At 46.1% G+C, this 12,479-nt stretch overlaps 1 protein-coding gene across 10 annotated transcripts in view; it reads left to right on the forward strand.

Moving 5' to 3' along the window:
• LOC112237004 (neurexin-3b-like) overlaps positions 1–12,479 on the forward strand; it is a 492,294-nt gene that overhangs the window by 464,627 nt on the left and 15,188 nt on the right. The gene's annotated exons all lie outside the window — the stretch shown is intronic.

A 12,479-nucleotide genomic window follows, 5' to 3' on the forward strand; every position in this document is an offset into this window, starting at 1 on the left:
TCGTCTGTAAGGGTATTATAGTTCGGGGCCGGCGTTCTATTACAGCCCTGTATAATCGCTAATGTATTTTGTGTTAACGAAAAGCAATCATGTAATTGTAGACCTCATCCAGCAGCATCATATAGTAAAACACTCTTTAGAAGAAGAAATCAAGGGAACAAAACGGTGTACATGCCAGAGTTAGGGGGCAAACGAACTACTTATCCTTTACAGCATTGCGGTCTGTATTGTCCAATCACAGAGCAGATACAAGTCACGTGATCTGCTAGTGAACACGTGATGGCTCATGTGTTCGCTAACAGATCACGTGACTTGTATCTACTGTATCTACTCTGGCTTATCTCTACACGTGACTTATCTCTACTGTATCTACTCTGGCATGCTCATGGTTAGTGTTGGTTTTTGTGCTTTTTGAAACAGAAACTAATGATAAAACCGCGACTTCTCAACACAGAGTTTGAAACATTCATAACTGATGGGGCACTTCATTAACACACAAATTGTTTTGCATTCTCGGTAGAAAATATCATTTTTACGTTGCACAGCATCGCTCTCGCAAATATTTGATATCACCGTGGGTAACGAGGCTTGAGAATCCACTTCCGGAAACTCCCGTTGCAGCTCATAGCATACAGTATATGGGCCATCACATACATGCCCCTACCACCCACCCTCCTCTCCCCCTGTCTTTATCCCCTCTCATCTATCTGCGAGGGAGAGAGTGAAAATACTTGTGTCAGCCTATTGATAGTTATATGGCTGAATGACATCGATTCCCCTTGTAATACAAGCCTCTCCCTTGTCGTCCTGTCAAAGCCAAGATTGGACATGATAACACAGATCAGACGTGAGCCAATCGAAATGAAAGCTTCCGGCAAGGAGATGACTATCTGGGGGAAAGGAGAGGAGACAGGAGTAGAGAGAGGGAAGAGGAGGAGGAGGAGAGTGGAAGGGAGGAGAGAGGAGAGGAGACAGGAGTAGAGAGATGGAAGAGGAGGAGGAGGAGAGTGGAAGAGAGGAGAGAGGAGAGGAGACAGGAGTAGAGAGAGGGAGGAGGAGGAGGAGAGTGGAAGAGAGGAGAGGAGGCAGGAGTAGAGAGAGGGAAGAGGAGGAGGAGGAGAGTGGAAGAGAGGAGAGAGGAGAGGAGACAGGAGTAGAGAGAGGGAAGAGGAGGGGGAGAGTGGAAGAGGGGAGTGAGGAGAGGAGACGGGAGTAGAGAGAGGGAAGAGGAGGAGGAGAGTGGAAGAGACAAGAGAGGAGAGGAGACAGGAGTAGAGAGAGGGAAGAGGAGGAGAGTGGAGGAGAGGAGACAGGAGTAGAGGAGGAGAGTGGAGGATATAGGGAAGAGGAGGGGAGGGGAGTGGAGTGGAGGAGAGGAGAGAGGAAAGGGGAGGAGAGTGAAGAGGAGGGGCGATGCGGGGAGAGAAGACCAGGGGTGAGGAGAGAGGGAAGAGGAGGAGAGTGGAGGAGAGGAGGGGGGCGGGGAGAGGAGAGGGGAGGAGACCAGGGGAGAGGAGAGGAGTGGAGTGGAGAAGAGGAGAGGGAAGGAGAGGAGACTAACTTTTGCACAAACTTTGCTGAACTTCTTCATTGAGGAAAAATGTACTTATTACGACTGTAATATGTGGTTGTCTCACCAGGCTATCTGTATGTGGCTATGGATAAGAATGTCTGTTGAATGACTAAAATTTAAGAGTAGTGGAAAGGAAAGGAGAGGGAGAGATGAGAGGAGAGGAGAGAGAAGTGGAGAGAGGGGAGGAGAGAGAAGTGGAGAGAGGGGAGGAGAAGAGTGGAGAGGAGAGGAGAAAGGGAAGAGAAGACAAGACTGGGTAGAGAGGAGGAGAGGGGAAGGGAGAGTGGGAGCTTCAGTTTTCCAGGAGTTTTTTCCTGGTCATTGTCATGCCTTGGGTCTGTGGTGTAAAACAAATTGTGCTGTACGTACGGTGCATGACCAAAAGTATGTGGACGTCTGCTAGATGAACATCTCATTCCAAAATCATGGGCATTCATCTGGAGTTGGTCCCCCGTTTGCTGCTATAACAGCCTCCACTCTTCTGGGAAGGCTTTCTACTAGATGTTGGAACATTGCTGCTGGGACTTGCTTCCATTCAGCAACAAGAGCATTAGTGAGGTTGGGCACTGATGTTGGGCGATTAAGCCTGGCTCGCAGTCGGCGTTCCAATTCATCCCAAAGGTGTTTGATGGGGTTGAAGTCAGGACTCTGTGCAGGCCAATCAAGTTCTTCCACACCAATCTCGACCAACCATTTCCGTATGGACCTCGATTTGTGCAAGGGGACATTGTCATGCTGAAACAGGAACTGTTTCCCAAACTGCTGCCAAGAAGTTGAAAGCACATAATTGTCTAGAATGTAATTGTATGCTCTTGAATTAAGATTTCCCTTCACTGGAACTAAAGGGCCTATCCCAAACCATGAAAAACAGCCCGAGACCATTATTCCTCCTCCACCAAACTTTACAGTTGGCACTATGCATTGGGGCAGGTAGCGTTCTCCTGGCATCCGCCAAACCCAGATTAGTCCGACGGACTACCAGATGGTGAATCGTGATTCATCACTCCAGAGAACACATTTCCACTGCTCCAGAATCCAATTGTGTTGACCTTTACACCACTCCAGCCGACGCTTGGCATTGCGCATGATGATCTTAGGCTTTTTGGTCTGCTCGGCCATGGAAAAATAATTCATGGAGCTCCAGATGAATTGTTATTGTGCTGACATTGCTTCCAGAGGCAATTTGGAACTCGGTAGTGAGTGTTGCAACCGGGGACAGACGATCTCTATGCCCTACTCGCTTCAGCAACACTCGGCACTCACGTTCTGTGAGCTTGTGTGACCTACCACTTCACGGTTGAGCCGTTCCAACAGCTTTGCACTCTCTTGGCATTCTCTCAACCAGCTTCATAAGGTCACCTTGAATGCATTTCAATTAACAGGTGTGCCTTGTTAAAAGTTAACCTCTTCATTTGTGGAATTTCTTTCCTTCTTAATGCTTTTGAGTCAATCAGTTATGTTGTGACAAGGTAGGGGTGGTATACAGAAGAAGCCCTATTTGGTAAAAGACCATGTCCATATTATGGTAAGAACAGCTCAAATAAGCAAAGAGAAATGAAGGTCAATCTGGATGATTGTGGAGGCCAGGACATCTGATTCAGCACTCCATCACTCTCATTCTTGGTCAAATAGCTCTTACACAGCCTGGAGGTGTGTTGAGTCATTGTCCTGTTGAAAAACAAACAATAGTCCCACTAAGCGCAAACCAGATCGGATGGAGTATCACTGCAGAAATCTGTGGTAGCCATGCTGGTTAAATGTGCCTTGAATTCTAAATATATCACATACAGTGTTACCAGCAAAGCACCCCCACACCATCACCCCTCCTCCTCCATGCTTCATGGTGGGAACTACACATGCGTTCACCTACTCTGCGTCTCACAAAGACACAGTGGTTGGAACCAAAAATCTCAAATTTGGACTGATCAGACTAAAGAACAGATTTCCACCCATCTAATGTCCATCGCTCGTGTTTCTTGGCCCAAGCAAGTCTCTTCTTCTTATTGGTGTCCTTTAGTTTTGGTTTCTTTGCAGCAATTCGACCATGAAGGATTCCTCTGAACAGTTGATGTTGAGATGTGTCTGTTTCTTGAACTCTGTGAAGCATTTATTTAGGCTGCAATTTCTGAGTCGGGCAACTCTAATGAACTTATCCTCTGCAGCAGAGGTAACTCTGGGTCTTCCTTTCCTGTAGCGGTCCTGATGAGAGCCAGTTTCATCATAGCGATTTTGTTTACCATCTTCTGTTTACCAACCCTTCCTTGTCACAACACAACTGATTGGCTCAAACACATTAAGAAGAAAATACATTCGATACAATAACTTTAAGGCACATCTATTAATTGAAATGCATTCCAGATGACTACCTCATGAAGCTGGTTGAGAGAATGCCAAGAGTATACAAAGCAGTCATCAAGGCAACGGGTGGCTACTTTGAAGAATCTCAAATATAAAATCTATTTTGATTTGTTTAACACTTTTTTGAGATTACTACATGATTACCGCAACAATGTGCCCCAGGGAATAGGAACATTATTCTTATTCCGCGTTCCTCCCTTCCTCTACTGTGGCCACTCTGATCTCCACGGGAACAACTCACTCAGCTAGATGATATCAATGGAAATGGTCTTAGGCTATAAAAGAGAGAGCTTGAGTTAGAATTTGTTCATGCTTCCTTTGTTTTCACCTGCCAAGAAAAGATCTCTTCGCCATAGGGGTTCTGTTGTTGCATTATAAATAAAGCAAATGGGGTTTAGATGTTTGAGACGATATGCGGCCTTGTAGATGCATGCTGTTGTCTTCTACCTCAAAGGCTTTTCCCCCTGTTTCCTGCGGAGCAGGGTATTTGCTCAGATAACAGTCTAGGCGTAATGTGCACTACGTAACCACCCCTGCTTTGTGATATGTCGCCGTATATGAATATACGAGCACATTTGACCATCTCTTTCCTTAGGCTCTGACACGGGTCTATACCATCTTATAATTCATATAGAACCCGGGGCTATAGCAGAGATCCTGTTGAGCTAGAGATGTGTTGTGTTGTTCTTACAGACCCAGGGGGAAAGGACAGTGTTACAGCATGTTTGCCTTTCTACTGTCTCACCATGCAGAGTGTGTTGGGGCTGTAGTAGGGCTTATCAGATCACCGGGAATACAGGATGGCGCAGAGCGGTACATATCCAAATGTAAATAAATAAATGGTTCTGGGATGTCCAACACATTCAACTACAGTTCAATTAAATAAAGTATAGTGTGTTCTCTCTAGTACTATTATGTATGTGTAATTTTACTCTCTCTCTCGCTCTCTCTCTCTTTCTTTCTCTCTCTTTGTTACAGTTTTTAACAAAGACACAGGGGTGGTCGATTATATTACGGTTGTGTAACTAGAATGGCAGTGGCCTTGACGATGAGGATCTCTCAGTGTCCTGCTGTAGCTGCAGTGTGCTGTGGTGTTCTCACAGCGCCTCACCTGCCATGCCTCACTAACCTCAGGTGTGAGCGAGATGGATGAAACTGTGAAAGCACTTCCCGTGTTCCCGTGAAAGTTGTGCTCTCCTGTCCTCCAACAAAATAACTTAACTGTTCAACGTGGTTCTCATACTACGTCCAAACCATAGAGATACCGTTTTCATTGCGTGCTCCAAACTGTGCGAAAAAAATGTGTGAAACATCAGTGAATATTTGAATATTTGAATATTTATCATCCTCAAAGTGACTATGATAAGAGCCTTTTTCTAGTTTTTAGCTCAAAGTTTTGTTCTGAATGTGATTAAAATCGACACCTTTTTTTGGAGGGTCAAGCCTGATTGCGCCGTCTAGCTGGTGATTTCTTCAGTTGACAGTGGTAATTATATGCTCGGCCTGATAATGGTGGCTGCAGCGCAAGGCTGGATGATTCTGAGACTCTTGGAAGCACTGATTAGTTCCCTAAAAACAGACAGGGAGGGAGAATCACCCATGTCCACCATTTTGTACAAGGAAAATGGCTAGGCTGTGTGTGTGTGTGTGTGTGTCTGTCTGTGTGTCTGTCTGTCTGTGTGTCTGTCTGTCTGTCTGTCTGTCTGTCTGTCTGTCTGTCTGTCTGTCTGTCTGTCTGTCTGTCTGTGTGTGTGTGTCTGTGTGTGTGTTTACAGGTGGGTGCGTGCCTGCGTGTGTGTGTGTGTGTGTGTCTGTCTGTGTGTCTGTCTGTCTGTCTGTCTGTCTGTCTGTCTGTCTGTCTGTCTGTCTGTCTGTCTGTCTGTCTGTCTGTGTCTGTGTGTTTCTGTCTGTCTGTGTGTGTGTGTGTGTGTGTGTCTGTGTGTGTGTTTACAGGTGGGTGCGTGCCTGCGCGCGTGTGTGTGTGTGTGTGTGTGTCTGTCTGTCTGTCTGTCTGTCTGTCTGTCTGTCTGTCTGTCTGTCTGTCTGTCTGTCTGTCTGTCTGTCTGTCTGTCTGTCTGTCTGTGTGTGTGTGTTTACGGTGGGTGCGTGCCTGCGTGTGTGTCGAAAGCTGTCTGTATTGATCTCAGTGGGAACCTTGTAGAATGCCCACGTCAAAGGTAACGGCTGTTATAATGAGCTCTGTCGTCTCGGTCTCGATTTATGTCTCATTTCTTTGTTGTTTAAGGATGACGTAACCCCATTATATGGTGTATGTCAGATGTACATTAGCCTGGAATCATTCACATTACGCAAACCCGCATGGCCACACACATATGTACACAGGCGCAGACACACACACACACACACACAAGCACACACACTGAAACACACCAGTACACACACACACACACGCACACACTGCACCGCCACCCTGTAATCCCCTTCGGCTCACGCACACACAATCCGCCACACACACTCACACTCGCTTCCAGAAATGAAGATGAGACAGTTTGTTGAGAATAATTGCAGTAAAAAATAAATCACTTTGTTGCCAAAATATATCCCACTCTTCGCTATGGAGATTTAGCCTGAGAATTAGATTCCTTCAGCTGTGAAATCCCTTTCTGTAGTCCTGCCGGCCGTGCACATCATTATTCTACACTATAGCATGATACATAGGCAGGAAACACTATTGCTGTCTTCAATGCACAGGCATTGGAATGATTGATGTTTCTGACCGTCTAGGAGACAGGTGGTGTGATTCATAATGAAGGCATCAGTTCATTGGTTTGGCATCAGCGCAAAGGTGAGGATTAAATCTTCAGAAGCCTAGACGATCTCAAACATCTCAGTTGAAATCATTGTGGATTTGACTGTGAATGTAATCTATGTCAGGCAGTCTGATCTGCGTTAAGTTCCAAAAATAGAGGATGCGCATGATTCAGAACCGGTCCACATTGAACTTTCATCAAGCCTGTATAAAGTGAAGGAACCAACGCAGATTTTCCTTATTTTGTCGAACCCCAAACCCCTGAAGTCTTTTCTTTTACAGTGCTGCTGGTATTCTGGCCTCTGTGTGAGGTTGGGTCAGAGAGAGAGAGAGGACAGAGATTACAAAGCCCAGTAAGAGACGGATTTCCCAGGCTGAGAGCCATGATAGCTTTGTTACTGCCTGACACAACACCCTGCTGCCTGTCACATCTCTTGTGGTCTTTTTATTTATTTTATTTTATTTCACCTTTATTTAACCAGGTAGGCAAGTTGAGAACAAGTTCTCATGTACAATTGCGACCTGGCCAAGATAAAGCGAAGCAGTTCGACAGATACAACGACACAGAGTTACACATGGAGTAAAACAAACATACAGTCAATAATACAGTATAAACAAGTCTATATACAATGTGAGCAAATGAGGCGAGAAGGGAGGTAAAGGCAAAAAAGGCCATGGTGGCAAAGTAAATACAATATAGCAAGTAAAACACTGGAATGGTAGTTTTGCAATGGAAGAATGTGCAAAGTAGAAATAAAAATAATGGGGTGTAAAGGAGCAAAATAAATAAATAAATTAAAATTAAATACAGTTGGGAAAGAGGTAGTTGTTTGGGCTAAATTATAGGTGGGCTATGTACAGGTGCAGTAATCTGTGAGCTGCTCTGACAGTTGGTGCTTAAAGCTAGTGAGGGAGATAAGTGTTTCCAGTTTCAGAGATTTTTGTAGTTCGTTCCAGTCATTGGCAGCAGAGAACTGGAAGGAGAGGTGGCCAAAGAAAGAATTGGTTTTGGGGGTGACTAGAGCGATATACCTGCTGGAGCGTGTGCTACAGGTGGGAGATGCTATGGTGACCAGCAAGCTGAGATAAGGGGGGACTTTACCTAGCAGGGTCTTGTAGATGACATGGAGCCAGTGGGTTTGGCGACGAGTATGAAGCGAGGGCCAGCCAACGAGAGCGTACAGGTCGCAATGGTGGGTAGTATATGGGGCTTTGGTGACAAAACGGATTGCACTGTGATAGACTGCATCCAATTTGTTGAGTAGGGTATTGGAGGCTATTTTGTAAATGACATCGCCAAAGTCGAGGATTGGTAGGATGGTCAGTTTTACAAGGGTCTTGTTGTGGGTTTGTCTCTAAACTCAGACAGAAAGCATCAACCCACCACCTCGACATCCCTCTACTTCCTGACAGAGCACCGGGCTGCCTGTCACATCTCCTATGGTCCTGTTGTGGGTTTGTCTCTAAACTCGGGCAGAAAGCATCAACCCACCACCTCGCCATCCCTCTACTTCCTGACAGAGCACCGGGCTGCCTGTCGCACGGTGGCCAATCTCCTCTTGTCCTGTTGTGGGGTTTGTTTTCCAACTCAGACGTGGGTTCCCTCTGCTGTGAGAGTGTGGTACATTTGTTCCTAGACCCCGACGTCTCTATGCTGTGAGACGTATTGGAGATCAGGTGAGAGCCTCAGGGCAGAGACCCCCTCAGGCACACAGGCTTCAAACATGTTCAGTGTGCACAGTGCGCAGAGCATGGGTTACATACAAGTAGATGGGTACAGGCATAAGGATGTTTTGGGCTGAAGCAGTGGAAACAAATCAAATCAAACTTTATTTGCCACATGTGCCGAATACAACAAGTGTGGACTTTACCGTGAAATGCTTCCTTACAAGCCCTTAACCAACAGTGCAGTTCAAGAAGAAGACAATATTTACCAAGCAGGCTAAAATAGAAAGTAATACTAAAAAGTAACACAATAAGAATAACAATAACGAGGCTATATATAGGGGGCACCGGTATCGAGTCAGTGTACGGGGGTACAGGCTAGTTGAGGTTTTTCTGCAACAAAAGACCTAGAATGTGTTGGGCTCACAGCTGAAACAATATATCCAGGGCAGCTGTACGATTTGGATGGATAGTGAGCTGAGATGTGTAGGGAGAGACTGAGATTGGTGGAACAGCCTTTGTTTTAAACTCTGAGTTAGTTTCCTTCTCTTCACTCGGTGTCCTTTCCTGCATTTACTATCAGAATAACTTGCAAGCAATATCTTCTCTCAGGAATATACAGGCTTTTTACACACATAGTGTGACTTCAATTAATCATATCATATGCAGTGCTGTCGGAAAGTATTCAGACCCCTTGACTTTTTCCACATTTTGTTAGGTTACAGCCTTATTCTAAAATGTATTATATTGTTTTTTTCCCTAATCAATCTACACACAATACCCCATAATGACAAAGCAAAAACATGTTTTTAGACGCTTATCTAATTTATATATTTAAAAAAAACTGAAAAGTCACATTTCCACAGGCATTCAGACCATTTACTCAGTAATTTGGTGAAGCACATTTTGCAGAGATTACAGCCTTGAGTCTTCTTGAGTGTGACGCTACAAGCTTGGCACACCTGTATTTGGGGAGTTTCTCCCATTCTCCTCTGCAGATCCTCTCAAGCTCTGTCAGGTTGGATGGGGAGCGTAGCTGCACAGCTATTTTCAGGTCTCTTCTGAGATGTTCGATCGGGTTCAAGCCCGGGCTCTGGCTGGGCCGCTAAAGGACATTCAGGGACTTGTCCTGAAGCCACTCCTGCGTTGTCTTAGCTGTGTGCTTAGGGTTATTGTCTTGTTGGAAGGTAAACCTTTGCCCCAGTCTGAGGTCCTGAGCGTTCTGGAGCAGGTTTTCATCAAGGGTCTCTCTGTACTTTGCTCCGTTCATCTTTGCCTTGATGCTGACTAGTCTCCCAGTCTCTGCCGCTTAAAAACATCCCCACAGCATGATGCTGCCACCACCATGCTTCACCATAGGGATGGTGCCAGGTTTCCTCCAGACGTGACGCTTGGCATTCAGGCCAAAAAGTTAAATCTGGGTTTCATCAGACCAGAGAATCTTGTTTCTCATGGTCTGAGAGTCTTTAGGTGCCTTTTGGCAAACTCCAAGCCCACTGTCATGTGCCTTTTACTGAGGAGTGGCTTCCGTCTCGCCACCCTACCATAAAGGCCTGATTGGTGGAGTGCTGCAGAGATGGTTGTCCTTCTGGAAGGTTCTCCCATCTCCACAGAGGTACTTTAGAGCTCTGCCAGAGTGACCATCGGGTTCTCGGTCACCTCCCTGACCAAGGCCCTTCTCCCCCGATTGCTCAGTTTGGCCGGGCGGCCAGCACTAGGAAGAGTCTTGTTGGTTCCAAACTTCTTCCATTTAAAAATGATGGAGGCCACTGTGTTCTTGGGGACTTACAATGCTGCAGAAATGTTTTGGTACCCTTCCCCAGATCTGTGCCTCGACACAATCCTGTCTCGGAGCTCTACGGGCAATTCCTTTGACCTCATGGCTTGTTTTTTGCTCTGACATGCACTGCCAATAGTATATATAGACAGGTGTGTGCCTTTCCAAATCATGTCCAATCAATTGAATTTACCACAGGTGGATTCCAATCAAGTTGTAGAAACATCTTAAAGATGATCAATGGAAACAGGATGCACTCGAGCTCAATTTCGAGTCTCATAGCAAAGGATCTGAATACTTACATAAATAAGGTATTTCTGGTTTTTATCCACTTTAGATTAAGGCTGTAACATAACAAAATATGGAAAAAGTACATTATATATTTTACAGCAATTCAGTCTCTCTTCCTCACACACACACACATAACCACATCACCCTCTCTCTCTCTCTCTCTCTCTCCCTCTCCCTCTCCCTCTCCCTCTCCCTCTCCCTCCCTCTCTCCCTCTCCCTCTCTCTCTCTCCCTCTCCCTCTCTCTCTCTCTCTCTCTCCCCCCTCTCTCTCTCTCCCCCTCTCTCTCTCTCTCTCTCCCCCTCTCTCTCCCTCTCTCTCTCTGAATATATTATAATAAATAGACTCCCTAACCGTGGAGTGTGTGTATTCTCTGGCATATCAGGGCCATGGTGGTGAGCCTAACTGCCTGCATGCCTTCTCCTGGGCGGCTACAGCTATCATGGAGATGGCGGAGGAGGTGCCGGCAGCAGCAGCCGCGTTTCATTAGTCTGTCAAACTCAATGATATTTAGAGCCTAGCAGGCAGCGTGGTGGTCCAGCTCTGCAAACTCAATCAGCGCTGTGATTTCATAACCCTGCTCTGTGACACCTCTTATTTTATCTACCTGCTGATCCCTTCTAATAAACGCCGCTCCCCGCCATGCTGAAATACGACCCCCTGTCCTCCCCAGGTGAGGCCCGAGAGAAGAGGCGAGGGGATAAATCTGAATTGTGGGATAGTGGAGGTTTGCTGATAATCCACCCGGTCGGCAATCGCCTCAAATCCGTCTGTATCCCAAATGGCACCCTATTCCCTATATAGTGCACAAATTTTGATCAGAGCCCTATGTGCCCTGGTCAAACGTAGTGCACTAATAGGGAATAGGGTGCCATTTGGGATCCACTCACCGTCCCCCGACCATTCCCCCTCCCTGCTGCACAAATCACAGCGTTTCAGTAGGACAAGGCTGATCTGTGGCTCTGGGTGTTTCATGAGAGGCCATTGATTGCAGAGGAAGGAGGAGAGGAGGAGCAGGCTGTAAATAACTTGAGCAGGAAGGAGAGGAACGCTAAAAGGAAAACAATCTGCAGGCAGAGAGGGAGGAGAGAACACTATGTAAAGAATAATAAACACAATGAAAGATGTTTGACTTGAGATGATATATACTGTAGGGCACTCAGCCCGGGCTGGAATATTCTGAAAACGTACCGTACAGTATAAAGCTGGCTAGATGTCCTTGAGTGGGATGGTAGTAGGGGATTGTTTCCGGGCACAACACCATTTTGCCATGTTTTTTGCCGTTCCCAACAAATGTTCCTAATCAGGGTTAAACACTATGAACTTGGGCTAGGATCAGTACTTGGGAACTCGTGTAGTTTGAGCGTGTCAAGGACGCACCGATGATAGCTGTTCCAGCCTCCAGAACCTTGCTGGATGTCCCGGTAATTTTTTAACGAGCATATTGTAGTATGAGCAGGGCCACGACGAGATTGGGCAAGGACTACTGCCAATAGCCAAGAAGCACTCAGCGTGTGAGACCAAAACCATGTGTGGGTTCGTTTTGCGTGGACCGGTGCCCCGGGTGGGCGGAGTTTGTACAATTTAGACCATTCTATTGGTCTTTAAGTGAAATCTCCACCCACCCGGGGTACCGGGCCATGCTCAACAAACTCGCAAAAATCATGGTGAAGAGGAAAGCAACAACAACACACACCGTGTGGACCGAGGTAACGGAAGACAGACTGATGAAGCTGTGGAGAGAACGCAGCCTTTTCAATATTACCTCTGCGTTCTACCATGACAGAAACCAAAAAGATAAAGGCTGGAATAAAATAGCCTATCCCCTGTAGCAACCTGTTTTTCTATTATAAAAGTGATATCATTACCCTAAAAGTTCAAGTCTGTCCAATCATTTGCAGGTCCATATTCTGGATGTTTCTCCACATAACAATGTGCCCTCTAATAAAGCAGCTCGCCAGTAGCGTGTCGGCATTTTTTTCCTATGACAACCGAGAAACGCAGGGCGGGATCGACTCGGGAATCATGGTGTAATGTGAGCACCCAC

This window comes from Oncorhynchus tshawytscha, linkage group LG05 (assembly GCF_018296145.1).
Source record: "Oncorhynchus tshawytscha isolate Ot180627B linkage group LG05, Otsh_v2.0, whole genome shotgun sequence".
In the NCBI taxonomy this organism is placed as follows: Eukaryota; Metazoa; Chordata; class Actinopteri; order Salmoniformes; family Salmonidae; genus Oncorhynchus; species Oncorhynchus tshawytscha.